This window comes from Epargyreus clarus, unplaced genomic scaffold (genome assembly GCF_041222505.1).
Source record: "Epargyreus clarus isolate Ecla_fem2 unplaced genomic scaffold, WU_Ecla_fem_2.2 ptg000027l, whole genome shotgun sequence".
NCBI classification, from domain to species: domain Eukaryota; kingdom Metazoa; phylum Arthropoda; class Insecta; order Lepidoptera; family Hesperiidae; genus Epargyreus; species Epargyreus clarus.
Genome location: NW_027332234.1, coordinates 12,422,201 through 12,449,882, shown reverse-complemented (window position 1 = coordinate 12,449,882; position 27,682 = coordinate 12,422,201). Strand labels below are relative to the sequence as shown.

The window sequence follows — 27,682 nt, the reverse complement described above, 5'->3', positions numbered from 1 at the left end:
CTAAGAGATACTATTATTAATGTAATTCCGATATGTAGAATTCGTTTAAAGTCTTCCTAAATTTCAACAGTTTATAACAGAGCAGAGTGGCGCAGTGGAAGCGTGCTGGGCCCATAACCCAGAGGTCCGTGGATCGAAACCACGCTCTGCTATTAATCCAAATTCGTCGAAATTTTATTTTTATTTAAATTTTAGAAAAATATGAAATATCTAATCTGATCAAAAATATTTGTTTCGATTTAATATATTTTATTTGTAAATGTTTTTTTTTGTGTTAAACCTCAGTGAACTCTTTACAAAATTACGATATAACACCACTTTAAAGCTTATATTTATAGAGCGAATTACTTTTCTTTGTTAGTATCCTATTGATGAATTTGTGCACAATCTGGCCACCATAGATATATTATACTAACGTAGGTACGTCAGCAGGATAATATATGTATTCTTCATTAAAACATGTTGTTACCTAGTGGCGCCATCTACACATTTGCAACTTCTCACCAGATGGCATTACCGTGCTCATGAAAAAACACATTAAGTTTTTGTAGCGAAATCATCTTTATTATTACTAACTACATATGTACGGTGAATTTTCGTCAAAGTACAAAATATAAGCTTTAAAATTGTGTTTAAATTATTATTTTTGATAAATAGTTCACTTAGATGTAACGCACCCAAAAATAACCCTTTCCAAAAAAATACATTGAAAAAATGTATTTAATCAGACTAAATTTTCATATTTTTCGTTGATTAACTTCGATTATTTATTTAGATAAAAATAAAGATGCCCTAAATATAAAATATAAAAAATATACAATATAAAAAAATATTACATTGAAAAAATATGTTTGATCCAATTAAACTATTTTTTTATATTTTTCGTTTATTATCTTCGATCATCTATTTGAGAAAAATAGACGAGGATTCCGGAATAGCAGAGCGTGGTTTCGATCCACGGACCTCTGGGTTGTGGGCCCAGCACGCTTCCACTGCGCCACTCTGCTCTGTTGTAATACGGTGAAATTTACGTTTAGGTTCTGACCATAGATATGTAAAGATTACTCACTCCTAACAAGAAAATATACCCAGTTTTGAGAATTGAAATAGTTGCGTAAAAAAGTTATGCCACGTCTCCGGGCTAAAATGTCCCTAAAATATTTGAAATAATTATTTATTTATTATGTAAATTACGCAGTATTAGTTATTTAATCGTAAATTTTCTCTAAAAATGTTTTTATTTGTCAAGAATTCAAAAAAAGAACTTACTAATAAGCCGTTTGTGGCTTCATTCAATTTCAAGGCGGCGAAGTATCTTTACTAATCTAAAGTTCTAACTCATAATGTGCAAACGTTTTCTATTGAACTTCAAAAATGAAGTTCTCAATAACTGTATTTTTTAATGTGTATATTTTTATTTGCTGTACCAATTTTCGAGATTCTTTTTATACTCGAAGTTGAAACATTTAAATTTTAGCGAATAGTATTTTAATCATACATTTGAATTCGTTTTTTGCTAATAAATAATTAATTATTTATGTGTAAGGTTTGAATGAGGTTCAATAATTATGTTTTATATTAATAATAGTTTAGACAGCATGTTTTAACGAGCAATCGATATAAAAAGTGAATAATAATTTTAAGCGTAAAAGGGTGCATAAAACATTTTTTTATTTTTGTACAGTAAAAATCACCCCACTTTTTTACACATAATATTTCCACTTTTATGTAAAAAGATTAGTTTCTTAAACTAGCTATTTTATTATTACATACATTTTTTTATTTACATTTTTTTTAAGTTTTTTTTCAGGTTGCTTCTCCAGAGGGGAAATCATTATTGGGACAAAAAAAAAATCATGTAGGAAATAACATCGGTTCTTGATAATTGATAAAATACAATTATCTACCCGTTCAAAGTGGGTAAAAATTTGTTCAAAGATTCTGTTACATACCCCAAAAAATATAAACATGTAACTAATGACAATTCCGCTAATTTTCTCCCTGTATCTTTTCCGCCGAATATTTATTGCAGATGATAAATGTATAAAAATATATATAAACGACAATTTGTACCTTAGTGCCTCCAAAGGTACAAAACAGGTAATTTTTTACGTATCTTCTTGGTAAGGGCCTTTTATTTCAAAATATTTAGTATTTCTCTAAAATTTGAAAATCCCATACACCCGCTACGTGTATGGGATTTTTTATGTTTCAAAAATTTTAAAGTAAGAAAAACGTTAAGTTATAACCAAACTGCTAGTCCGCTCTGAAGTTGTTGAGAGCAGGTGTAGTCATACAATTTACTAATTACTATGGCGACGGGATTCATTTCTATATTCAGAGCGGACTAGCAGTTTCACGCGGACTATACCTACATAACAGATATTATTTCCACTACTATATTCAGGTCATACATAATTCATTCGACGGTGCATTGTAGTGACCGTATCAACCGTCCGTTAGCGACCTGTTTTATATAAACCGAGATAACGCTTTATGTACTAGCTTCCGTTCGCTGATTCGCTTTACACACATGACAATACATTTTCCACAGCAGGGCTACTACCATCTCTTAAAACATTATTTTAATCATACATTGAAATTGTACCACGACGTCGTTAAAGTAAGATTGTTTTTATAACATTACAAACAGTTTTGTATTATGTCGGTCGATTATTCATTCTTTTTTGCAGGAAAGCAAAACTTTTTAAGCAAAATATGACAGTTTCATTTGGTTTTATATAATGGATAACCGAGTATAGTAAGGGAAACTAATCCGAGGTTTTACAACTTAGTACTGAGGGATACCAACGCATTTGTAGCAGACCTCGCGTACAAGTTGAACACTACACTATCACCACTGTAATACTTATACGAGTATGTATATACCAGCGTCTGTATTTACACACATTTAATCATATTATCAAATAAATCGAGAACAAAGACGATTGTTAAGAGCACAATTCAACAATGGAGAAGTGTACGTGGATGAGTGAAAGTGCAGGTAATGAGTACCATCGTACGCGGTGACCTGGCAGGATATCTATGGCTTCCGTGTCTCATGAACACACGATTAGTACCTACTTAAGTGTGTTTATCTTCTCTATGTATAAGAATGTAAACTTCGCGTGTCTGTACATCGAATATATTTACAAAAAAGTAGTAAGCAGTTAGGAGAAAAAGTAGTTAGCTTAATAACAGCAGTGTTAAGCGCTGCTGTGCTCCGGTTTGAAGGATGTAAGGGAGACATACTTGTCCGAGGCGTTCCAACTTAGTCCTCAGGGGTAACGGCGCATTTGTAGCCGATCTCAGATACGAATCTAATCATATCTGGGGTTAATTACAGATGTCCATGGACGGATATGGATATTATCTAAAAAGTTGGGGGAATTATTACTAATTATTTATTATTACTCATAACATTTTCTTTCATTTTTAGATTTGTTATCTGTCTGTTTGTCTGTATGTTCATGTCAAGTCGCATCACGTTCTAACCAGTAAATTAGATACAATTTATTAGGAGCGGAGGATTTACTGGTGTGCTCCGTAATATAGATAACCTTTGTTTGTATAATTGATATTACGACCTGAATCAAATTAATTAGATAAATATATTAAAACAAAAAATCTCAACTGCTTACAAAATATATAGCCTACTTATGTTAGTCCCACAATTTAAACAAATCCAACGACATATGAGTTGTACATAGATTAGTAAAGATACTTCGCCGCCTTGAAATTGAATGAAGCCACAACGGCTTATTAGTAAGTTCTTTTTTTTAATTCTTGACAAATAAAAACGTTTTTAGAAAAAAAATACGAATAAATAACTAATACTGCGTAATTTACATAAATAATTATTTCAAATATTTTCGGAACATTTTAGCACGGAGACGCTTTTTTACGTTTTTTTACGACGGAACTTTTTTACGCAACTATTTCAATTGGGTACTTGACAGTTATAACAATAAAATATGAAATATGTTGGATATGATAGCTTATAAGTAAACATAAATTATGCAGTATTTCGTTTATTTTTTAATACGTTCTAAGTATTTTAATTTTTAAAAAGAAATTTTCGATTTTTTATCTGTGGATTTTAAATCCCAAAACGGCGACAGTGCTGCCTCAAATGTCATGTGACGTCACTACATCGAAACCAAACAAGACAAATAATAATTAAATCGTTTGCTGTTAGAGTTGGTTGAATTTATGTTGTGAACCGAAATGAAGCCATACTATATTAAAGCTGATAGCGTGAACCTGCTTAAAGAAGATCCATATATGCAGTGCAATAAATCAAAATGGATACAAAAACTTCCGTGAGATAACCTATGGAAATATCAAATAAACAACGTAAGTAAAACATTCTTTATATTTACATTTAATCATATCGGACAATTAAAACATTTCTTAACTGACTTCAGACAGAAGAAAGGTTGTCTTCAAGTAATTATTAAGATTTTTTTAAATATACTTATATTCTTATGTGAACTGTTTTAAGGTTATTAATTGGTTATATTTATATTTACAGATCTTTCCGAAAATCGTATAGTGACGACGTTATAGAGTATGTGCAGTTGTAGAGGCAGGCAAGTTTGTGTTTCATGAAAAGTAAAAGTTGTCCTGAATACAAGGTACATCAAAAGTCATGCTCAGTGTCCATGACTGTATATGAAAAACAAAGTATTATTAAATGTGATGACTGTCCTGCCTCCCAAGGATGCAGCAAACATGCAGTAGCATTTTTATTGTGGAGTCATAGAAAGTGAGGAACCAAAAGTTTCAAAGGTGGTCAGCACTCTGAAGTACATAAAGTAAAGGAAATGGGAAATAGTAGTTCTTTACTTGAGTAACAAGATGAAGGAAGGAAAAAGACCATACAGTTGCTGTTATTGCACTACAGATTTCTCAAAATGACAATGATAAAAATTATATATCTAGTTGTTACAGAAAATAATTTAAAAAATGAAGAAAGTACACACTCAAGCAGCACAAAAATTCAGCTTAGCAAGAGCTTCAATATACAAGAAAATAACAGCTTCAAAATGCTTTGAGGTTATCTGTAGTAGGTAAATATTGTAAATGTAACATATAAATATATACAAAAGTTCTACGGTGTGTACCCAATAATAGACCCATATAAACCTAACAAACAAAGCAGTTGGTTAATAAAAGATTAAAATTAGCAAATCATGTATTTTTAATTATACAGTCCTGTAAGTTAATCCATGCACAAGTAATAATAACTCAGTCATCGAAATAGTTTGTTTCTTATTAATTACAGAATGAGGCCTTAAAATAGAGAATTCTAGTAGACGTCTTTTAATTCATTTATTCTATTCTTAACTAATACTATTCTAACTCTATTCTTATCGTAGACATCTTTATAATATGTATATGAAATATATGAATACTTTAACTTGCTGTTTTGTTCTGATTACATCTGGGTTTGATGATTTAGAGTAGAGGAATCACTCCTTATTCTTTTTTCTCATTAATACTTCTATTATATGTTTGAATCCTCTGTCTGCAAGTTCTTTTAACGTTTATGAGATTTCGGTTTAGGAACGTGTATAAGCAAATTTGTTAGGATATTTAGCGATCGTACTTGTACACATCGTCACTGCACACGTCTTATAACTTGTCATTTATTTCAATTTTAGTTATAAAAGCTAAATAACTCCTTATTTTCTTCCGAGCGTTGTTTGTTTACAGCAATGGTTTACAGTATAATGACGTTTCGCCACAAAATGACACTTGACCGCCTGATTTAACGCGACGTTCCGTTCACCGTAAAGAAACTTTGTTTTTTATTAATAAATAGCCCTTTTTTCGAAAAAGTGATCAATGAAAGGCATATATAATACGTATACTAATTCATTAAAACACTTTCCCAAAAAGTGTCAAGTAGCCAATTCTCAAAACTGATTACGTTTTCTTGTTAGGAGTGAGTAATCTTTACTAATCTATGGAGTTGTATGTTAAATTCATAGATTAGGTGTGTATAGAAATAGGTGTGGCAGTGGTCCCTCCGGAGTCGAATAACAAAGGGTTCACCTTCTAAATTCAAACAGAAAGGAATGGCGGGGAAATAATATCGATGATTTTTTATCTGTAAATAAGTGTTAATGTATTGACGCCGTCTGTCACTCTATAATCTCTGGTATGCCTTAAACGGAAACCTGCGCGTCTAAGTTGACCATACCATACCATGTCATGAAGGTTTAAATACTGTTTATAATATTTCTTACATGGAATGTGTCTTTTTCCATCTATCCATGCGTTTAAAAAATACTTCCATCTTATTAGCATTGGTTATACTAAGTTTTCCTTTAAGACAGAGAAGAAGAGAAGAGACTTTCGATTAATTATGTTTAAAGAACCTTTTATAGACAATTTTATGATTCTCTTTTCTTTCCAGGCTGCTTCGAACCATATTTAGAGCCAGACCTTTATTTAGCGTCAGGTTAGAGCCGCTTTTTGTAATGTATTTGTATTTGCAACGGAAGAACAATTTTTTTGAGGTTTTCTCGATTGATGATACCTATTTGATACCTATTTTTATCTTCCTTATCTTCTTCCTAAAAACCTAGAACGTCATAGTCTTTTTATTATTTTTATTTAACATACGTTACGTTTTACTACTAAATATTTTATTAGTCCATATTTACGTAACGTAACGGTAGTACAAAATTATCGACAACTTAAAATGAAAAAGTTAGACCAAAAGAGCAGAATCCAAAGCTATAAAACAAATTATAAAAAATACATCATAATATTACGAAAAAGTTAGACCAAAAGAATTCAAAACCTTAAAACAAATTATAAAAAAACAACTTCGTTCGTTGCATTATCTGTGAAGCCATAGACAACTAATTTGAATCTGGATCCGGCGAACACGCATGAATAATGATGCATTCTCAATTAGTATGCGCCGCGGTCGCGCACGATCACGTTACATTGTCTGTTTGTGGCTCTTCTGGGAAATCGCCTCAAAGGGACTCCGAAACACTTACCTGTAATTCCTTCATGCTTTAGAAATAAAACTTTTACCCGTAACTTCAAGCGTAAGTTTAGGTACTTATAAAGTTTAAAATTTTCATAAAACTTTTACATGCAACGTCAAGCTTTTAAAATTTAAAAGTTTAGTTTTTTATAAGTTCATAGATAAATATAATTTCGAAGTTTGACTTTATCCTTTGTATGGTATCTGTAGTAGATAGGACCAGCCATGTTCAAAAACAGAACGTTCATCATCAACCCATTACTGTCCCATTGCTGTCTGTCTGTCTCAGAATGAAAAGGATTAGGCCTTAGTCTGGTCAAGTGTGTATTGATAGACTTCACATACCTTTGAAAACTTTTTTTAGATTTCTCAGGTATGCAGGTTTTCTCACGATGTTTTCCGTCACCTCTTAAGAAAGTGATCATTAATTTCTAATACGCACGTGACTGAAAAATCAGAGGTGCCTGGGATTTGAACCTCCGTGCCTTCGATCAAAAGGCCGAGCTCCTTAACCACTAGGCTATCACTGCTTAGTTAAAATAGAAGGTTAATGGAACAGTATTGAGATGATACAGAATTTAAACTACGTAAACATACCATACTTGGTACAAATGGTTCACAACATACAGCGGACATACCAACAGTACCAAGATGAAAACAGTGGGAAATACAAGTGTATCAACACCTCATTCTGTTTTGAAATACTTTCGATTACGTACAGTTGCGCTGATCTCACTGCACTCGCATTATTGTTTACTATGTCTGTCAAGCTAAATAAACTCAATACAGTGTTACATTGTACGGTTACTATAATTGTATCGGCGGTTTAAGTTAGTCCATCACTTTGGCCAAATGAACGGTAGACTACATTTTATCCCCAATACTAATTTAACCTTTTTTATTAAGAAAATAGTGAGCAGTGTCGCTTATTGACATTCGTAATCAACAAAGTGTTTAATTTTAAATCTATGTTATTCGGTATGTAGAGTAACGCCCGGTTTTAATCTGTGTAAAGTTTTGCTTACCAAAGACAATTACTAATATGTAGGAATGGAACAAAATTAAAAACAATAATTAGAAATAAGAAACAATAATTCGTATATTTATTCGTACGTAGTATGTCTACTACAGTTCAAGGAAAGATCTTCCAGGTTGAACATTTCAAAATCTTAGACACAAAAGCTCTCAATAAAGCTTCAAGGAGTTGCATGCGTTTGCGCTGTACTCGTAGCATAAAGCCTTTCAAATAAGACCACCACAATGTGACGTCGTGACGAATGATTGCACTGTTGCCTTTGAAATTAAGGTTACCACTTAGTAAGTTTTAAAACAAAAATCAATTTATTTCTTAAAACTGCCATAAACGGCCATATTCAAAATGATATTTTCCTGATACGCGGATTTGTGAACGCGGATTTTGTTCTTATATACCAGTTGGAACCCACCATTTCATAGGTACTGATATATACCTTTTTTTTATAACGAGGGGGAAACCTTCAAAATGTACCCGACGACGTGGGAGCGACGTCGAGTTATGTGGGATTTTTACCGCACTAAAACCCCCCGGTGGCCGTCCTCATTGCTTGTTGGAGAACTCCGGGATCTCCGACGGAACACAAACGGAGTCCTCCAAGTGCGATGCCCCGATCGGGCTCTGCCCTGGGAGAGCAGTTTTCGCTCCTCCCAATCCATCTGATGTGCACGACGGTATGCGACCACATATACCGCCGTCCTTCCCGGGGTCGCTTACTGGACAGTTCGAGCTCCCACTCTTGCCGCCCGCAACCCCGGAAGCCCCCTTTTAGTCGCCTCTTAACAGGCAGGGGATAACGTAGCCCTATTCTAGTCCCGGAACTACGGGGACTACTGATATATACCTACTCTTCCTGTCACGGGCGTCATAGACATATTTCACGCGTGCGGGCGGAGATCCGCGTGACAGGAAAAGGCGGATCCTATAAAACCCCCCTATATACGTCCATGCGTACACCTTTGGTACGCGGCAACGCATTTCAAAACTTTGGTAACGTCCCCTCGTATTAAAAAATAAACAAATAACAAACTTTTGCCCACCAACTACACACACACACTAAGTAAAAAAAATATCAAGGTATAAGTATATTGCGAAGTATAAATCCACATTTACAGTTAAACCACACACACTAAGTACTAAAAAAATATCAAGGTATAAGTATATTGCGAAGTATAAATCCACATTTACAGTTAAACCACACACACTAAGTACTAAAAAAATATCAAGGTATAAGTATATTGCGAAGTATAAATCCACATTTACAGTTAAACCACACACACTAAGTACTAAAAAAATATCAAGGTATAAGTATATTGCGAAGTATAAATCCACATTTACAGTTAAACCACACACACTAAGTACTAAAAAAATATCAAGGTATAAGTATATTGCGAAGTATAAATCCACATTTACAGTTAAACCACACACACTAAGTACTAAAAAAATATCAAGGTATAAGTATATTGCGAAGTATAAATCCACATTTACAGTTAAACCACACACACTAAGTACTAAAAAAATATCAAGGTATAAGTATATTGCGAAGTATAAATCCACATTTACAGTTAAACCACACACACTAAGTACTAAAAAAATATCAAGGTATAAGTATATTGCGAAGTATAAATCCACATTTACAGTTAAACCACACACACTAAGTACTAAAAAAATATCAAGATATAAGTATATTGCGAAGTATAAATCCACATTTACAGTTAAACCATACACACTAAGTACTAAAAGATATCAAGGTATAAGTATATTGCTAAGTATAAATCCACGTTAACAGTTAAACCAGACACACTAAGTACTAAAAAAAATATCACGGTATAAGTATATTCATCATCAATTCATTACTGTCCCACTGCTGGGCACGGGTCTCCTCTCAGAATGAGAAGGATTAGTCCACCGCGCTGGCCAAGTGCGTATTGGTAGACTTCACATACCTTTGAGATTTTTTTTTATAAATCTCTCAGGTATGCAGGTTTCCTTACGATGTTTTTCTTCACCGTTTTAGCAGTGATAATTAATTTCTAATACGCACATAAATTCGAAAAATCAGAGGTGGTCAGCGTGCCTGGGATTTGAACCTCGGACCTCTCGATCGAGATGCCGAGTTTCTTAACCACTAGGCTATCATTGCCATAAGTATATTGCGAAGTATAAATCCACTAACAGTTAAACCGTTTTAAAATTCCTAAATTATTTACATTTGGCACAGTTAGCAGCTAAGCGTGGCAGCCCTAGTTCTACAATAGTTTAAAAGTGAAGGCGAACCAAAATGGCGGCGCAATACAGGTTCCCCATTACCGTGTTATTGGAGCTTAGTTTATGTATTTGGAATGATGTAATTTGATATTGTTATTTTTAGAAGTAGCAAGCAGGCTGCCTGGTAAGTAAGTGGACGTCACTGATCAAGCTTATTAGGATCGGAGTTCTGAGTCGACTGATCTGAAGTGCATTGCTACCTGTTTTTTATATTATGGGAGTACCAGATGAGCATGCTGTCCACCTGATGGTAAGTGGCTGCTGCCGCCTACCATCTGTCATCAAACCCAGACAAGATATTCCTACCTGAGGTCGGCCACGGATGTGCCGCTACCCCTGAGGACTAAGCTGCAACGCCTCGGAAAAGTATGTCCCCCTTACCACACCATTCAAACTAGAACACCGCAACACTGAAATTATTAAGCAGAGATAGTTTCTCCGAAGTTTACAAATTGTTCTACCATCCTCAAAAAATGTTATTATGAGTATTTGCCCGCATACTGCTTATGCTGCTGCAAATAACTTATGTCAGGTCTTTAATCAGAAGAAGATCAGAGAGTTTTTACTGCACGCGGATGTATTTTTTCACACAAAATCTTGGAACGTCAGTATACAATGCCGGACAGACTGCTTCTGCATTCATCAAGTCATTTCGAGTCCGGCGGCACCAACGCTACACCTATTTCTGCCTCATAACAGCAGGGTTAAGCGCTGATGTGTTCTGATCGAAAGGCGTGGTAAGGGAGACATATTTTTTCGAGGCGTTCCAGCTTAGTTTTCAGGGGTAGCGGCGCATCTGGGGTTGATTACACATGTCCATGAATGGCAGTGGCCACTTACCATCAGGTGGACTGCATGCTCTTCTGCTACTCCTATATTATAAAAAATAAGAGTTTCGTAGTATTCAGACATCTTTGAGACAATGGAGTACTCACATCTTCATAATAATAAGTACTGCTTTAATTGCTTTCATAAACTGCTTCTCACATCGAAAAATATACGAACAGATAAATATTATTTCGTAAATATGGTCTTAAATTATGTTGTGATTCCAATTAACATAATTGTGCAATAAATAACTTCGTTTAAACAAGCGCTGATTAATTTATTAGTTTTTAACAAGCTGCTGTACTGGGTCTGATAGGTACGAGTGTGATTTAATTCAAAGCTTAATAATTTTTACTTTGTAATGAAATATAAATAATAATTCTTTATTTTGTTAAATAAAGTGCAATTATTTCTATTTATTGTTGTTATTTTACAATTAACAAAATAAAGAGTAATTATTGTACTTATTATTTGTTGAGTCCAGTGATAGCCTAGTGGTTAAGAAACTCGGCTTCTTGATCGAGAGGTCCGAGGTTCAGATCCCAGGCACATAAGGGCATGTGAAGGCATTTAAGGATATGTGAAGTCTACCAATTTTCACTTGGTCTGCGTGGTGGACTATGGCCCGAATCTTCCATTCTGAGAGGAGACCCGTGACCAGCAGTGGGACAGCAATGGGTTGGTGATGATGATAATAAAACGCTTTAAAAGCTTTTACACTCACAGACCCACACTAGGATTCCCTGTATCGTGGGTGCTATGGACACACACAGAGACAAATACACAAACACCCAGACCCAGAATCAGAAATCTAAATTCCTCATTTAGAAATCTGTCTGGCCGGGGATCGAACCCGGGAACTCTCTGCGCGTTAGACCGGCATGGTGACCGCTCTGCCACGCGGATCGTCAAATAATAATAATGATTGTACAAAATAAATTACATACGAAAACATTACAATACTCAGTGGTATATAAAAGGTGGCATTATCTTTGTGTAAAGATTTATCTTATTGTAGTAGAAATAAATTGTTAGCTTGTAAGTAAAAGTATTTCTATTAATAGGCCAACCACAGCAGACAGTTGTAAAAAATCATTGAATAGAAATAATCGATTAACATCTATTAATTTCAACGCTTACAACCTATTATGGATTACAGACAGCCTCTTAAGGCTTGCGCAACGTTAATAGTTGTTTTTGGGTTCCGTACGTTCCATACGTAAGCCTCCGCTGTCTGTCCGTCTGTCTGCCTGTCACAGGGCTCTATCTCCTGAACTATAATAGATAGACACTTGAAATTTTTACACAATGTGTATAACGCTAGCCGCTATAACAACAAATAAAAATATCTTGAAAATAAATTGGGGTCGCCTTAAAAGAAGCTATTTTTCGAAGTTATTCGCTTTATCTTTTGAAATGTAAAAGGTAGACAGTTCAAATAAATAAATAAAAAAAATAAAAATGTTTTATTGATTAAAGTACATTTACATACAAATCAAGACGCAAGGGCCCCTGTACTGGGTTGGTAGCCCGTATTACTGGGTGCCCCGCTCATCACCAGGACAAAATTTAATCAAGTATACAAATACAAAATATATAAAAATAGTTTTAAGAATAATGACTACTTAAATTAAAGGCATGTCCAACTCAATGAAAGTAAATAAATTGTAACAATGTATTTACTTTCATGGCTGCTTTGATTACAAATACTTAAAAAAATGAAAATTTGATGGTACGGAACCCTCCGTGTGCAAGTTTGAGTCGCACTTGGCGAAATTCAATAATATCCTGCGCAATGATTGATATTTGTAGACAAAGAAAGCTGCGCCTGCGCACTTTGCTCGTGTGGGCGTGACTTGAACGTAAGTCAAGGGCAAGTACCGTCTATTCAGATATAAGGCTGATGTCACATAGCCAACACTGTTCTTTTATAATGAGCTTTTGGTCGCAGCTTTAGATTATTGATTAATTAAAAAATAGTGCGTCAATTTGTGACGTCACGCCTCGACATTACATAGAAAAGTTCATGCGATATGGTGACGTGAGACACACTACACAGAAAGAACGAATGAATACACACGAACGAATACACTATCAGAAAGAATCTCTCACTAGACATTCTTTCTGATTAGCGTTTCAAACAACATAGCCGACGTCAATATTTTATACTTTAATTTTTTTAAATATAATGAATGAATGATATAAAATAATATTATTATAAATAGGTAATTTATTAGAATCTTTTCAACATTTTTTTTAAACTTACTGACATACTTTTCCGAAGTGTTCTAGCTTAGTCCTCACGTGTTGCGACGCATCTGTATCCAACCTCAGGTCGGTATTCTTATCTGGGATTGATTACAGATATGCATAAGCGACAGCTATTGGAAGTATACATGTTATAAAAAATACAAAGCCATCTACTCTTCATCTTTGTTGTGAAGGCACCCTAACAATTGTATGAATATGAATATGAGTTCGTTTCCTTCACTCATTGTGTGTAAAGCACTATACAGACTGGAGGCTGTTAGTCATAATGTATGCAATAATCGTTCTTTTTGCATACATTATAGATGCTAATGTCGCGTACTCATTTGTTACTATTGTATACCTACATTAAGTTTGAGTTGTGCAACTAGCAAGTTGCTTATATTGATTTCTTAATGAATTTGAATGATGAACATATCCAAGGTGTTAGGGAGACATACTTTCCAACTATGTGCGAATCACAGATTGAAACTGAATGGCGATAAATGTAGTAAGAAGTTTAAGCGTTTATATACAAGAAGATTCATAAGCTACTAAATAGTAGCAACTTTTGATAGCCGCGTTTAAAAAAAACGCTTTCTACACTCGCAACCCCACACTAGGACTCCCTGTGTCGTTGGTGCCATGGACACACAGAGACAAATACACAAACACCCAGACCCAGAAACAGAAACCGAAATTCATCATTTAGATATCCCTCTGGCCGGGGATCGAACTTGGGATTCTCTGCGCGTCAGACCGGTATGGTGACCGTTCCGCTACGCGGGTCGTCAAAAACCACTTCCACTACCACTACTTAATCACTAAGGCTATCAGTAGCTCAAGATGTAGTAGCCAATGGGCAGTTAGTTATTTATATCAAAAGGGTCAGTTGCAAATTTTGCCATAAAATCGCACTGATTGAAATAAACACTCAATTCCTATTCAGTTCAATCGTTCAATCTGGTTCAATTCTAAAACGAGTACATTGACACAACCTACTTATATTTAGTGTTTAGATTCAACCATTCATTCACGAATGTAGGTCGCTTTGCTTTTTGTGCAAAACAACCGGAAAATTATTTCCTTTTTGTTACGGATTTACTATAATAATTAGGCACTACCAACACACTGTGTAAGTCTTATAACCCAGAAAGAAGAACAGTTATAAAACCATTTTCGCAATTCAAATTTAGAATAAAGATGTGTTTATTTTTAATTACCGTTATACTAAGAATTTCCACGTTTATTAATTTCACTTAACGGCCTTGTATTGTACGCCTTGGCCAAGATTTTTGGACGAAAAAATCCTCGGTAACTGGCACAGTGAAATTCGGCGATTGAAGATGTTATCTGTCGCAATTTCTGAACGAAACGCTGAGCTGTCAGTGCATGTGACAAATGACAGGGCGGGAAACAAAAGGAGTTTGAAAGTAGGTCAAACAAACAAGATAGATTTCACATAAGTCAACGGACCTTGAAGCTAAGTCTGTAAGGATGTCCACATTCAGTATGTAGAGGACTCTTGGTCACTGGTATTATAAATAGTGGAGTGCGTCCTTATTTTTTAAGAGCGTTAGGAAATTGTATGGAAAATATACTTACAATTTAGAAACAATTTTTACTATCCAACCATTCCAATATAAAGGATATTATCCTTAGCATTATAATTTGAAGATATAGATTTTAATATAACTTGTGTAATCCTAAAAAAAAATATTATTATTTTCGATTTTTAACGCCTATTACATTACACGTATACATTATTTCTTATGTCTTTTCAAATCACCTAGGACTAATATTTATTTACCATGACAATACATACTGTGTACATAGATAAGTAAAGATTACTCACTCCTAACAAGAAAATGTACCCAGTTTTGAGAATTGAAATAGTTGCGTAAAAAAGTTTTGCCACGTCTCTGTGCTAAAATGTCCCTAAAATATTTGAAATTATTATTATAAATTATTTATTTATTATGTAAATTACGCAGTATTCGTTATTTATTCGTAAATTTTCTCTAAAAATATTTTTATTTGTCAAGAATTCAAAAAAATAACTTACTATAATAAGCCATTTGCGGCTTCATTCAATTTCAAGGCGGCGAAGTATCTTTACTAATCTATGACTGTGTATGACAACATTTAAAAAAAATCGCCAAGCTATGTGCTTATTAAAGCAAACATCTGAATAGACAAAAATTAAAAAGTAAAGTCGAACTTTAAAATCAATATTACAGAATATGCGTATCATTTTCATTATATTAAAACAAAAAACAACTAAAATATATTATATTATGTTTGAGGAAACTACGCTAAACATAACAGGATTACAATAACATTTCTGTAGCCTCGTGTACAAATGGCCTTAATTTCGCGTAGTAATCTGAACTTGCATAATTATATAATTGTGTTGAGTTTAAAGATAATCATAACAATAATATCCGGTACCAGAAACTTTCAGGAAGTTCATTGCGCCATTGTTCCATTAATTTAGTTACTTTTTAATTTAGTTTGTAAGAATAGCGTTACTAGGGTGGGAAGTTGAGAACCTCTAAATTAATTTTACTTTTACAATTTAAAGAATTATTAGCCCATTTAGTTGATATTACTTTTACAATTTAAAAACTTCCTTAATTAATAAATGGCAAAAGAAATCGGATTATCTGACAAGTTATTATAAAATTAGAGAATTATTTTAAAAACAATAAACTCACATCACCATATACGAGACATACCTACTTTCGAAAAACATTACCCTCGAGAGTAATAAGTATTATCCATCCAGTTATAATAAGGATAAGGAAATATAAATCATCCATTTTATTTTTGTGCAAATTACTAACGAAAATAATGTGTTTTTTAAACTTATCTTAAAACATGTACTATCAGCGGCATATTATTTTAATATTAAATTGGCTTCAAGACCACGGATACGTCTGACATTGACCTTTTAAAACTATACGAACGACTTAATAAACCGCATTTATAATCTGTATGAAGAACACGGCATGACTAACAAAGTTCTTTGCTAAAAAATGAAAAAAGCTTTGTCTATGGTTTTGTTTCAACGTTTTTCGATGGCTGTATGTGTAAGGATAGAATACTAATATAGAATAATAGACATACTTATCCGAGGCGTTCCAACTTAGTCTTTAGTGGTAGCAACGGATCTGTTGCCGAGCTCAGGTAGGATCCTATCTGGAGTTGATTATAGATATCCATGGGTGACAGCACTCTACCGTTAGGTGGACTACGTATACTACTTCCATTAAAAAAAACTAAAAGAGAGGTGTATTGAATGTTTATTGTAAAAACTAATACGTTAGCTCTCTGTTTATCAATTCTCCAAACAATATTGTGGAGTTATTGTGAAACATCCTGCCATTTATCAGAGTTGACCTAAAACTGCTGTGAGCTTTGAAAAATGGTCGTATTTTGCAATTTTTGCCCACATTTAGTATTCATTGACTGTACTTTGACTCCATGGAAATGAAATACATTTTTAGTACTCTAAATGTGAAATGAATTTTAATGCAAAATAACGTATTTTCTTACTTACTGTAGAGAATACGATACAGTTTAAAAAAATATTCAAACTTGAAGTATCTAGATATTTAAAGGTATTTATAAGTAATATTTACTAATGGTCTTTTTAATGAAGAAGTAGCAGAGCTCTAAGATAACGTTAAAGAGAAAATACAACATTTTAATTTGGTTAATTTGTAAAATAAGTAATATTATGTAATTTAAAATGGCCGCATGTAACTTGTATTTTGCTCGGCCTCTATATCTCTATAATATAAGTACACTATTATGCATTATTAAAAATGTCTATTTAAAAGAAAAATATTTAAACCTAAATAATAACAAATATTTCATAGCTTTTTTTATTATTTGCCAGTATAATAGCATAAAAATAGGAAATTATATTCCACAGACTCGCAACTCAACACTATTAGCTGGCAGTTTGCTTTTATGAGCGCTTTAAAACTTTATTATTTTTTTATAAGCCTTTCGCTTTTAATAACGGCTTAACTCTATAATCTATGCTAATTTCGTCTATGCTACGGTAATACGCTAACATAATGATATATGCGATTTTCTTATTGCAACGGCAGCCGTTGGCGATATTAACCTGAATAATTTTCTACGCTTGGTTCTTATTACCTTTGTTTTTACTGCATGCGTCATTCGTCACGGCCGACATCCAAACGTACTAAGAAATCAATTTCAAAGCATTTGTCGGATCATCAAAAAGCTATTTAATTAAATTGATACATTTTTCGAAACTCAAGGTGTAATTTTGTTGTCATAACCAAACCAAACAGCCATATTGGTTTAAAAAATAATTCCGTTTTATTAAGACTGTATTTTATTTAGAAGACCGCATTGTTTAATCTTTTCAACTACAATAAAAGACTAGAAGCGTTTAAAACACGTTAACGCTTGTTTCCTTATAGTGCAATAATTAAAAACGCATTTTAATTAAATATCACGAGAGAATGAGAATTTCAATGTACCTGGATAGAGCAACATTGTCTTAAAAATAAATACGGTGATGGTACAGATTATAATTTCGCGGTTATTGCGACATTCGCCATTTAAAAATTGCGGCACAGCGTGAGGTCGTTGCCCCTCTGCGGTGGCGATCGTGCTGCGTTCAAAATTAGGTCTTTGTGCAAATAAACGCGCTCTAAAAACACAAACTAAACTTTTAGTCATTGATCTAAAATGGATGTTAAGCGTTCTGAATAATATCTATGTTAATAGTAAATAGTAAAATAAGTAAGTATTCCGTTACCTTTATAAAATTCGACGCTGTATGTTTGTGCCCGAAAATGTGTTAACTCGACGGATGGATTTAAATACTTTACGCAGCGCTGTATTTCTTCGTAAAATTATTCTTAAATGCTTTTTATTTCGAAATTCCTACGGTATAAGAGCCAGAATAGGAAATCTACTTATTTTCGTAATGAGATTGACCCATAGAGAGAGCATTTAGCTTATGCATAAAATAAAGTTAAAATATCTGTATTAAATCTTTTTGTATGTATCATTTTCTTTTATTCTCTTTCTTAGCATCATAAAGTAGATACTCAGGCGTAAGTATGTAGGCTGTCATTACTAAACTTTTCTCGGTCAATGAGTGAAAATCTGTTCTGTTTAGGTATTCCAGTAGGTATTTAGTTACTGGTCGTACCGATCTAGAATGTTAATAGACCACATTGGTGTCAGCCATTTTATTGCCGGGTTGCCATTTATATGTGATTGCTGTACATTAGTGTTGCTACATAAATGCCATTAATTGGCTTCATTATTCTTTATCTGTTACTCGTTTTAATGTGATGGGAAAAATAATGTGTTTATAAAAATTATTTCTAGTTAAGCAATAGAATATATTATTTGTAAGTTGCATTCATTCTGAAGGAAGACACTGTAGGAAAATATTTCTAAAATTATCCTAAAAAAATTATTCACTGTAGGAATTTTATGATATTTTAGGAAAATCATATGTTGGTATAGTCCTCGCCAAACTGCTAGTCCGCTCTGAAGTTGTTGCGAGCAGGTGTAGTCATGCAATTTGCTATGGCGACGCGATTCATTTCTATATTCATAGCGACTAGCAGTTTTACGTGGACTATATTAATGTTTTTCTGATTTTACGTAGTATTACAATTTTGCTAATCTTTTTCTATCTGGTGGCATTTCTGCACCTTATTTAGTCTGTAAATAAAGTCACGAAGACCTTGCAATTAGAAAAAAACTAAATCCACCGCATTCCATTACACGCATGTCCATAATATCGAATAGGTTGCATACGGAAGAAGGTCGTTATGGTTGTAATTATATAGAGCAGTGGATAATGACATAGAGTTGAACTTACCGTTATTGGTACAATTAAAATACAATATTCATGTGTGTGTGTGACTAGAATAAATACTTGTTTTTTATTTAAGTTGTTAATTTTATTTAAATTATTTTAATAGCATTGTTAGTTCGTATCTTGCAACTGAGTTTTAAATAACTTAATACCCAAAAAATGGATGGCAATGCATGACTAGCTTTGTGACGTAATTCTATAATGTTACCAGATATAAAAACAGTGAAAAAACTTGAAAAGTCGATTTGTCTTAACTTATTCTCCATGTAGGTAATTAGGTATATCATCATAAGTACGAAAAATAATTAGTATCTATTACTACCCTGAATTAACCCGTTGAAAATAATTAAATTTTATCATAAAAGCGACAATTGAGAAATTTGGAAATCACAGTCACAAGGCTGTCATAGAAATTTTAATTTTATAATTAAAAGGACCTTCGTTCCACGTTAAAATTGTATTGTTTTGTTTAATTATATAAAAGCGGATGCGATTACGAAATTATAGCATTGAGTATATTTTATTATATGTAGACTGTAAATATTTCCATTAATATATTTTAAAGGTGGTTTATTATTGTTTCATTGAGCAAGAAGTGTGTACTAATAGATATTAAATTCACAAAATTATGCATAAAATATATATTTTTTTAACAAAAAAAGAACAATAATTATATTCTGTTACATCAATCCGTCAGCCATATTCTGTTCAGTTATAATTTACTGGCATTACTTAATAGCTGCAAATTTAACAGCTATTACAGAAATAATAAATTAAATTAATGTAAAAAACATTTTTCCCACTCGTCGTTGATGACGTCATAATGCTCTCTAATTGAGATATTGAGAGAGATTTAGGCCTTTTAGGCCTGGCCAAAGGATGTGAGAGTGAAGCCAGCTGACTTAGATAGTAGGAATGGCAACGCATCTGCAATCGGCCGCAAGTAAAGCCCTTGGTTCGAATCTCTGATTTTTCTAAATGTGTGTATTAGAAATTAATTGTCACTTGCTTCAACGGCGAAAGAAAACATCGTAATGAAACCGGCTTATTTGAAATCTTTAAAAAAAATTCAAGGCTATTAATAGGCATTTGGTCAGCGCGGTAGACTATGGCTTAATCCTTTTTATTCTAAGAGGAGACCCGTGCCCAGCAGTGGGACAGTGATAGGTTGACGACGACGATGATCACTAGTGACAACCTACCACTTCTATAACTTCACACATACTTCCCACTTTCCTCACTATCCTCACTATCCTCCTTACCTTTTCCATGCATAGGTAGTCTGGAAGAGATCGCTGCTTAGCGATAAGGCCTATTGCATACGAATAACCTACATAATTGTGTATTATTGTTATGATCTACTGAAGTGTGCAATAAAGAATCTATCTATCTATCTTTTTTTTTATAATATAAGAGTAGCAGACGAGCATGCAGTCCACCTGATGGTAAGTGGCTGCTGCCGCCCATGGACATCTGTAATAAACCCCAGATAGGATTAGATATTCCTACCTGAGGTCGGCCACAGATGCGCCGCTACCCCTGAGGACTAAGGTGGAACGCCTCGGAAAAGTCTGTGTCCCTTACCACACCCTTCAAATCGGAACACAGCAGCGCCTAACACTGCAGTTATTAGGTAGAAATAGGTGTGGCGGTATCTACCATCAAGTGGCAAGACATGCTCGTTTGCTGTTTAAATTTAATAAAAAGCCAATTTAAATTGAATTTCTTTACCAAAATATAACGAGTTAAGCTTTTTTCACACAACAGTGACATAACCGAGGTGACAACTCGTTACAAACCAATATTCACCGGCACTTTCACTCGGCGAAAACATAGCTCGTTCAGTTAGATGCACTTCTTGTACGTACTACCGGTGATAATAAGGACAGAACTTTAAATTTACACTTGTTTAAATGTATGTGAAAGACAGTTTTATTACAAAAAGATAGATACTGTTTGTATAATAGTGTTCGGTTTATTATACTTTACCGTAAATGCCTACCACAAATCGCCATCGCCCAAAGTTGGCAGAGAACGCCATTACGCATTAAGTTCCATCTTTTTACCCTTAGTTTAGGGTATTTCAAAAATTAAATAAATAAATATGTACAGAGTAACAAACGAAGATTTAAAAATAGATTTAAAATAGAAATTGCAGATATTATTTATAAATATTTTAATTAAACCTTTTCAAACACACCAATTTCAATGAGATAATCATATACATATATCAAAAATAGCTTAAGGCCTAATTTTAGTAATAAAATGTCATGTATAAAAGCACACAAATATATGTATTTTTCAATGTAGGTATGTATTCTATTCAAAATAAATAATAATGAAAAAGACATTTTATAACTGTATTTTTGGTTTCACACAAACTAAAAAAAAATTAAGCCTTAATATAATATTATTCACTTTTACCTATATTATTGCGTTTCCTAGTAAATAACAAACAACACAACAAAGGATTTGTCAGATTTATCAGAGGCTTGTAGAGATAAATATGTTTGCTAAACAAGATAAAACATGTGTCCATGAATAATTCACACGTATGTGATTTGTAGTATAGAAGTTAACATTGTATAGACAACATTAACATAACATTGTAAAGGGTATAGTCCGCGCCAAACTGCTAGTCCGCTCTGAAGTTGTTGTGAGCAGGTGTAGTCATACAATTTACTATGGCGACGCGATTCATTTCTATATTCAGAGTGGACTAGCAATTTTACGAGGACTATAACATAATTTAACATTATAAAGGGTACCGGGTTCGATTCCCGGCCAGACAGATATCTGAATGATGAATTTAGATAGTGATTTTGGGTCTGGGTGTTTGTGTATTCGTCTGTGTGTGTCCATGGCAACACGATACAGTGAATCCTAGTGTGGGGCTGTGAGTGTAGAAAGCGTTTAGACGTTTATAGAAAAATGTTTTGTCTGACAGAAAATGTTCAATATCTGTACAATACACACGCGTGGAATAACACACTAATATCCCAAACTGCTGAATATGTTTTATGACAGTTTGTGAGTCTGTATTTTTGATGAAAATAACAGGCGTAGGACAACATTTGCTCGGGCTCATTAATATGAATATAAAATAAATTTCGCTTTTGTTTCACTTTACGAAAGTGAGAGTCATTTTCAAGTTCACTTCTTAAGAGCACGAGTAACGCCCAATTTCACTATTACTATACTTATAGATAATCACGTAACAACTTACGTAATGATGAAATACGAAATAAAGTGTTTTATTAAGATTTAACATTTCCACCTTTTTGCTCATTACTTGCGACCGTTCTTCCGTAGCTCGTATCGAGCCTTGTTATAGGGATGGCGATCTGAGATCGATTAATCGAAGAATCGATTTTTTGGACCAAAAAAATCGATTATTATAATCGATCTCCAGTAGGTAATGGATCGATTCGGTGAATCGATCTTTCATCCTAAAAAATGGAAAGTCGATCTTTTCGTGGGTGATTTGAGTGTTTATAGACTTTTTTTTGCTGATAGATATGTATTTCATTGTTTTTTTTTTCATTACTTCGCACTTCTATAGCTGACATGATACATTTTTGGAAAATCGATTCTTTGGGCCTTGATTTTTTTGTGAATCGATTCATTACACTTCGATTCGAATTAATTAAAGAATCCATCTTTTTCGGAAAGAATCACCATCCCTATTGTGTTTAAATCCCTTATGTAATGTTTACGTAATACTAAGATGAAACAAACATTTGATATCAAATGGATAAGATAGATTTTTAACACGATGTGACATTACATAGTTCTAAATTGAAATATCGAGAACTTACTGCTAAATATTTATAATTTATACGAGATTGTATTAATTGTATTGATTGTATTAACCCATTAATTGTTCCAATATATTAACAGGACTTTTTTCAAAAATAAATAATCAAATGATTAATGAAATAATGAAAAATCAAACACTCGGTTGTTTAAAAATAATTAACTGCAAGCGGATGTAAATACATCATTTTTTAAAATCAGTCAAGCCTTTTAAGTTGCAGGGCATGCCAAAGAATCTAAAGTCTCTGAAGTTGAATAATACGAGCTTGATTCCACCTGATGGTAAGTGATCACTGACCACATACATGTAATCAACTCTATACATAACAGAAATAAAACTGCGTCATTGTAAAGTGGCAAAAAATAGTGAGTTTGGAAGAAATAAAATACTTTCACATGACATAGACCATGTAGATTATTGAATTAGAGTGAACATTTAATCTTTATAATCTTATTCATATTTATATTAAGTATATTTTAAAAAAAGAAGTGAAATCTTGTTAGCACCTTAACGAGTAATGTTATCTCATGTTAATTTGATACAATCTTGGGAATGAGGAAACATTTTAAAACTAGATTATATCTATAAAACATACGTATGTTTAGTTCACGCTGGAGAGGTACCTATACATTAGAATTTCGTATTACTTAATAGTATAGGGAACTGCAGCAAATTTGGAATACTGGTTTGTTTTTTGGGAATAAGTAGAGAAGAAAATGGCTTAGCCCAATAAAAAATACATCAAATGGTTAGAAAATTATTAAACTGTAATAATAAAAAGAATAAAACAAAACGAAAGCTAAGAACATTATCAAAATTTTAGTCAATCTAAAAAACTCCAAAAGCTTCATTTGACTTATGGTGCAGATAATTTGGAATATAGTATTCCAAATTATGATCACCTTTTTTTCTTTGACTTTGCTTACAGTTTACCCAACTATTTTTTATTTGCTTACAGTTTTATAGTTTTCAGTTCTTTTGGTAATCATTTTTATAACAATATAGCTTACATTAATATAATTATTAAGTAATAATCAGTCACAATTTCGGTATTCCAAATTAACAACATGACATCCTACACCTAACTTTAAAGTCAAATTATCGTAGCTACCAACCTACTTGATTATATTAATTACTAGCTGACCCGGCAAACTTTGTACCTCAAAATCTATTTATCAAGTATATTTCATATAAAATATAGCCTATGTTACTTGTGTAGCTTTCGAATGGTGAAAGAATTTTTAAAATCGGTCCAGTAGTTTTTGAGCCTATTCATTACAATCAAGCAAACAAACAAAGTTTTCCTCTTTATAATATTAGTATAGAAGTATAGATATGTATTGACCAGAACAATAACCTACATTTAATTTCACATCAATATATTCTTTTTCCCCATATTGGTATGGAATTCCCCATATAAGTATAATATGGAACCATAATGGAAGGGCCATTGAAACAAATAACAACAGCGCTTAACACAGATGTTAAAAGACAGAATAGGTGTGTCGGTGGTGCATTCAAAGTCGAACCAAAATGCACTTTACTGTATATAATAATTTCTTTAAATATTTATTATTTTGACCTAGTTAATTTTTCTTTTTTTTATAATATAGGAGTAGCAGACGAGCATGCAGTCCACCTGATGGTAAGTGGCTACTGCCGCCCATGGACATCTGTAATCAACCCCAGATTGGATTACATATTCCTACCTAAGGTCGGCCACAGATGCGCCGCTACCCCTGAGGACTAAGCTGGAACGCCTCGGAAAAGTGTCTCCCTTACCACAGATTTCACACCCTTAAAACCGGAACACAGCAGCGCTTAATACTGTTGTTGTTAGGTAGAAATAGGTGTGGTGGTGGTGCCGCCGGAGTCGAACCACAAAGGGTTCTACCACCTTCAATACTTACTTACTAAGGGCGACGATAAATTCTGGAGTTAATTTTAATAATATGTAGTAATCGTGGCTTAAGGCTAATGTTATAGGCATTACCGTGTTAGAAATTATCTAATCAGTTAATCGTTTCTGTACTTAGTACTAATTACATACGATTATCATGTAAGGATGTTATGTATAACTCGTTAAACAACCATTAAAATTATTAGGATTTTTCCGAATTAGGTAATTGAGATGATTCAGATCACTACGATTAATTGCTGTGAAATCCCCCAAGTAAACAAAATAATGACTATAATAGTATGTTAATAGGCAAACGTAGTGTAAGACCCCCCTGCAAGGTAGCGCGATGATCTTTCACGTGATTTCTTGATTTGAAGGTGGCAGAACCCTTTGTGGTTCGACTCCGGCGGCACCACCGCCTCACCTATTTCTACCTAATAACAGCAGTGTTAGGCGCTGCTGTGTTCCGGTTTGAAGGGTGTGGTAAGGGAGACAGACTTTTCCAAGACGTTCCAGCTTAGTCCTCAGGGGTAGCGGCGCATCTGTGGCCGCACTCCGGTAGGAATATCTAATCCTATCTGGGGTCGATTATAGATGTCCATGGGCGGCAGTAGCCACTTACCATCAGGTGGACTGCATGCTCGTCTGCTACTCTTATATTATAAAAAAAATCTGCGCCGGGCGGCGAGAACTAGCTGGATGAGGAGATCCGAAGATCCGGGTAAGTGGCGTCCCTTGGGAGAGACCTACGTCCAACAGTGGACTAACGTGGGCTGAAGATAGATAGAATATTATTTTATTAATAAGTAGCAAGCGACCATACTGTTTTATTAGGCACAGTTAAGTTTTGAATTAGGCGAGTCAGCTGTAGCACTACCATGAGTTTACAAAAGTATTACTCGCTAGCGACTGCGTAAAATAAATGTATGAAAAATTGTACAGCGCCTCTGGTGGTTACTCGTAGAACTAAAATCCGTAGTGTGAGCCACTCGTAACGTAGAAAACCTATCGAAATCAAATCGCTAGCTAATGTCATTATGATCTATTGCCATACAAATTCGGTCCCATGAGTCATTAATTTGACAGACGTTGTCAAGAAATACCGTAACGATAGTAGTTATGTTATTCACTAGCAAAATGACAATAGTTTTCTATTTACAATTTCTATCGTGGCGTTTCTATGCCAACTCATGGTAGTGCTACTGACTCACATATTAGTGCTTCCAGGAACATCTTGGTCTTTGGCGTGGCAACGCATCTGTCAACGGCTTCAGGTAGAACCTGTTCAATATTGAGTTGGTTACAGATGGCCATGAGAGGTAGTGCTCACTTACCATCACGTCATCTGCGTGCACGTTCTCTATTACAATCTTAAGAAAGTGGTCAGTGAGTCCTGTTAAAACAGAGCAAATCTTATAAAGCTCTAAGGTTAAAATAAGAACTTTAAGGATCTTACACACTCTTCAAACCGTCAAGTACTACTGTTACTGTGTGCTATACTGCTTCAGAAATACATACAACGATGGTATCAACTTAAAAACACAATAAATAATTACATGGTTTTCAAAATGAATTTCCGATGAGTCGATGGCCATCAAAACATAGGCGGTCTTAACAAAAACAGAAATTTCCTTACCTATTTGTTGTTTAAAATCAACTTGAAATCTGAAACGCAATTTTGTTATCTGACAGACAACAATGATTTCATTTTGTAGAACGAAAATATTATCGTACACCTTAACAACGATACTATCGTACCATCGTACGATCGTAAATATTTACGTAATATTATTACTGTAAAAGGAAATTGATTTCTACGAATAAAAGATTTTCATCTACCTGTTCAAATAAATCGCGCAAACATTACTGCGAAAATGATCGATTAGATTCAATCATAGATAAAATAAAGGTGCTTCCTTCGAGGTTTTACTGCGGAAGCACCACCGCCACACCTATTTCTGCAAACAGCAGTATTAAGCACTGATGTATTTTCGTCAGAAGGGTGTGGTAAGGGATGAATACGCTTATAGGCACACCTAGTATAAGTGTATTTTATGACGTGTCCTAAAAACCTTACGAGGGAGCAACCGATTTTTGCTGGTGGGATACTAATCCGATCTGGGATTGATTATAGATGTTCTTCAATTAACACTTAAATGTAAATGGACTACATGCTCTTTTGCTACTTACGTCTAAATAAACAGGAAAAAGATATCTTAAAATCAAAATATGCATTCGTCCATCCAAACAAATGTCGCAAAAATATTCCCGCGAAATCATTGATCGATAAGATTTAATCACATCATTTCTTATCGCATTAATATTAATAAAAATAGATCTATTCAGTCATTTACCTAATCCGACATGAAAATTATTGTTTTTGTTTGTGTAACCGAGTCATTGATAATAAGCAAAACACGGTCAAGCATGGATCAGACGAACTGGATTAATTGCTACAAATACATTTAAAGATATTAAAAAGATAACATATCTATAACAATTTGGTGACAGTGATAAAGTGTACAAATAAGATTTGATCTGTTTGTCACACAAATATGATTAAAAAACCAGAGGTTGTTTTAGTAAAAAGTTCAAACATTAGTAAAGATAACTCACTCTTAACAAGAAAATGTACCCAGTTTTGAGAATTGAAATATTTGCGTAAAAAAAATTTGCCACGTCTCCGTGCTAAGATG

The 27,682-nt window shown here is 33.7% G+C and overlaps 1 protein-coding gene and 2 non-coding genes across 4 annotated transcripts in view; 1 reads left to right on the top strand and 2 right to left on the bottom strand.

The window, feature by feature from the left end:
• Nucleotides 1-27,682, bottom strand: part of LOC140753803 (SH2 domain-containing protein 4A) — a 66,813-nt gene that overhangs the window by 25,129 nt on the left and 14,002 nt on the right. The gene's annotated exons all lie outside the window — the stretch shown is intronic.
• On the top strand, nucleotides 81-152 carry TRNAM-CAU (transfer RNA methionine (anticodon CAU)). The gene has a single exon. It is a non-coding gene; the product is annotated as a tRNA-Met (tRNA).
• On the bottom strand, nucleotides 936-1,007 carry TRNAV-CAC (transfer RNA valine (anticodon CAC)). Its single transcript has one exon. It is a non-coding gene; the product is annotated as a tRNA-Val (tRNA).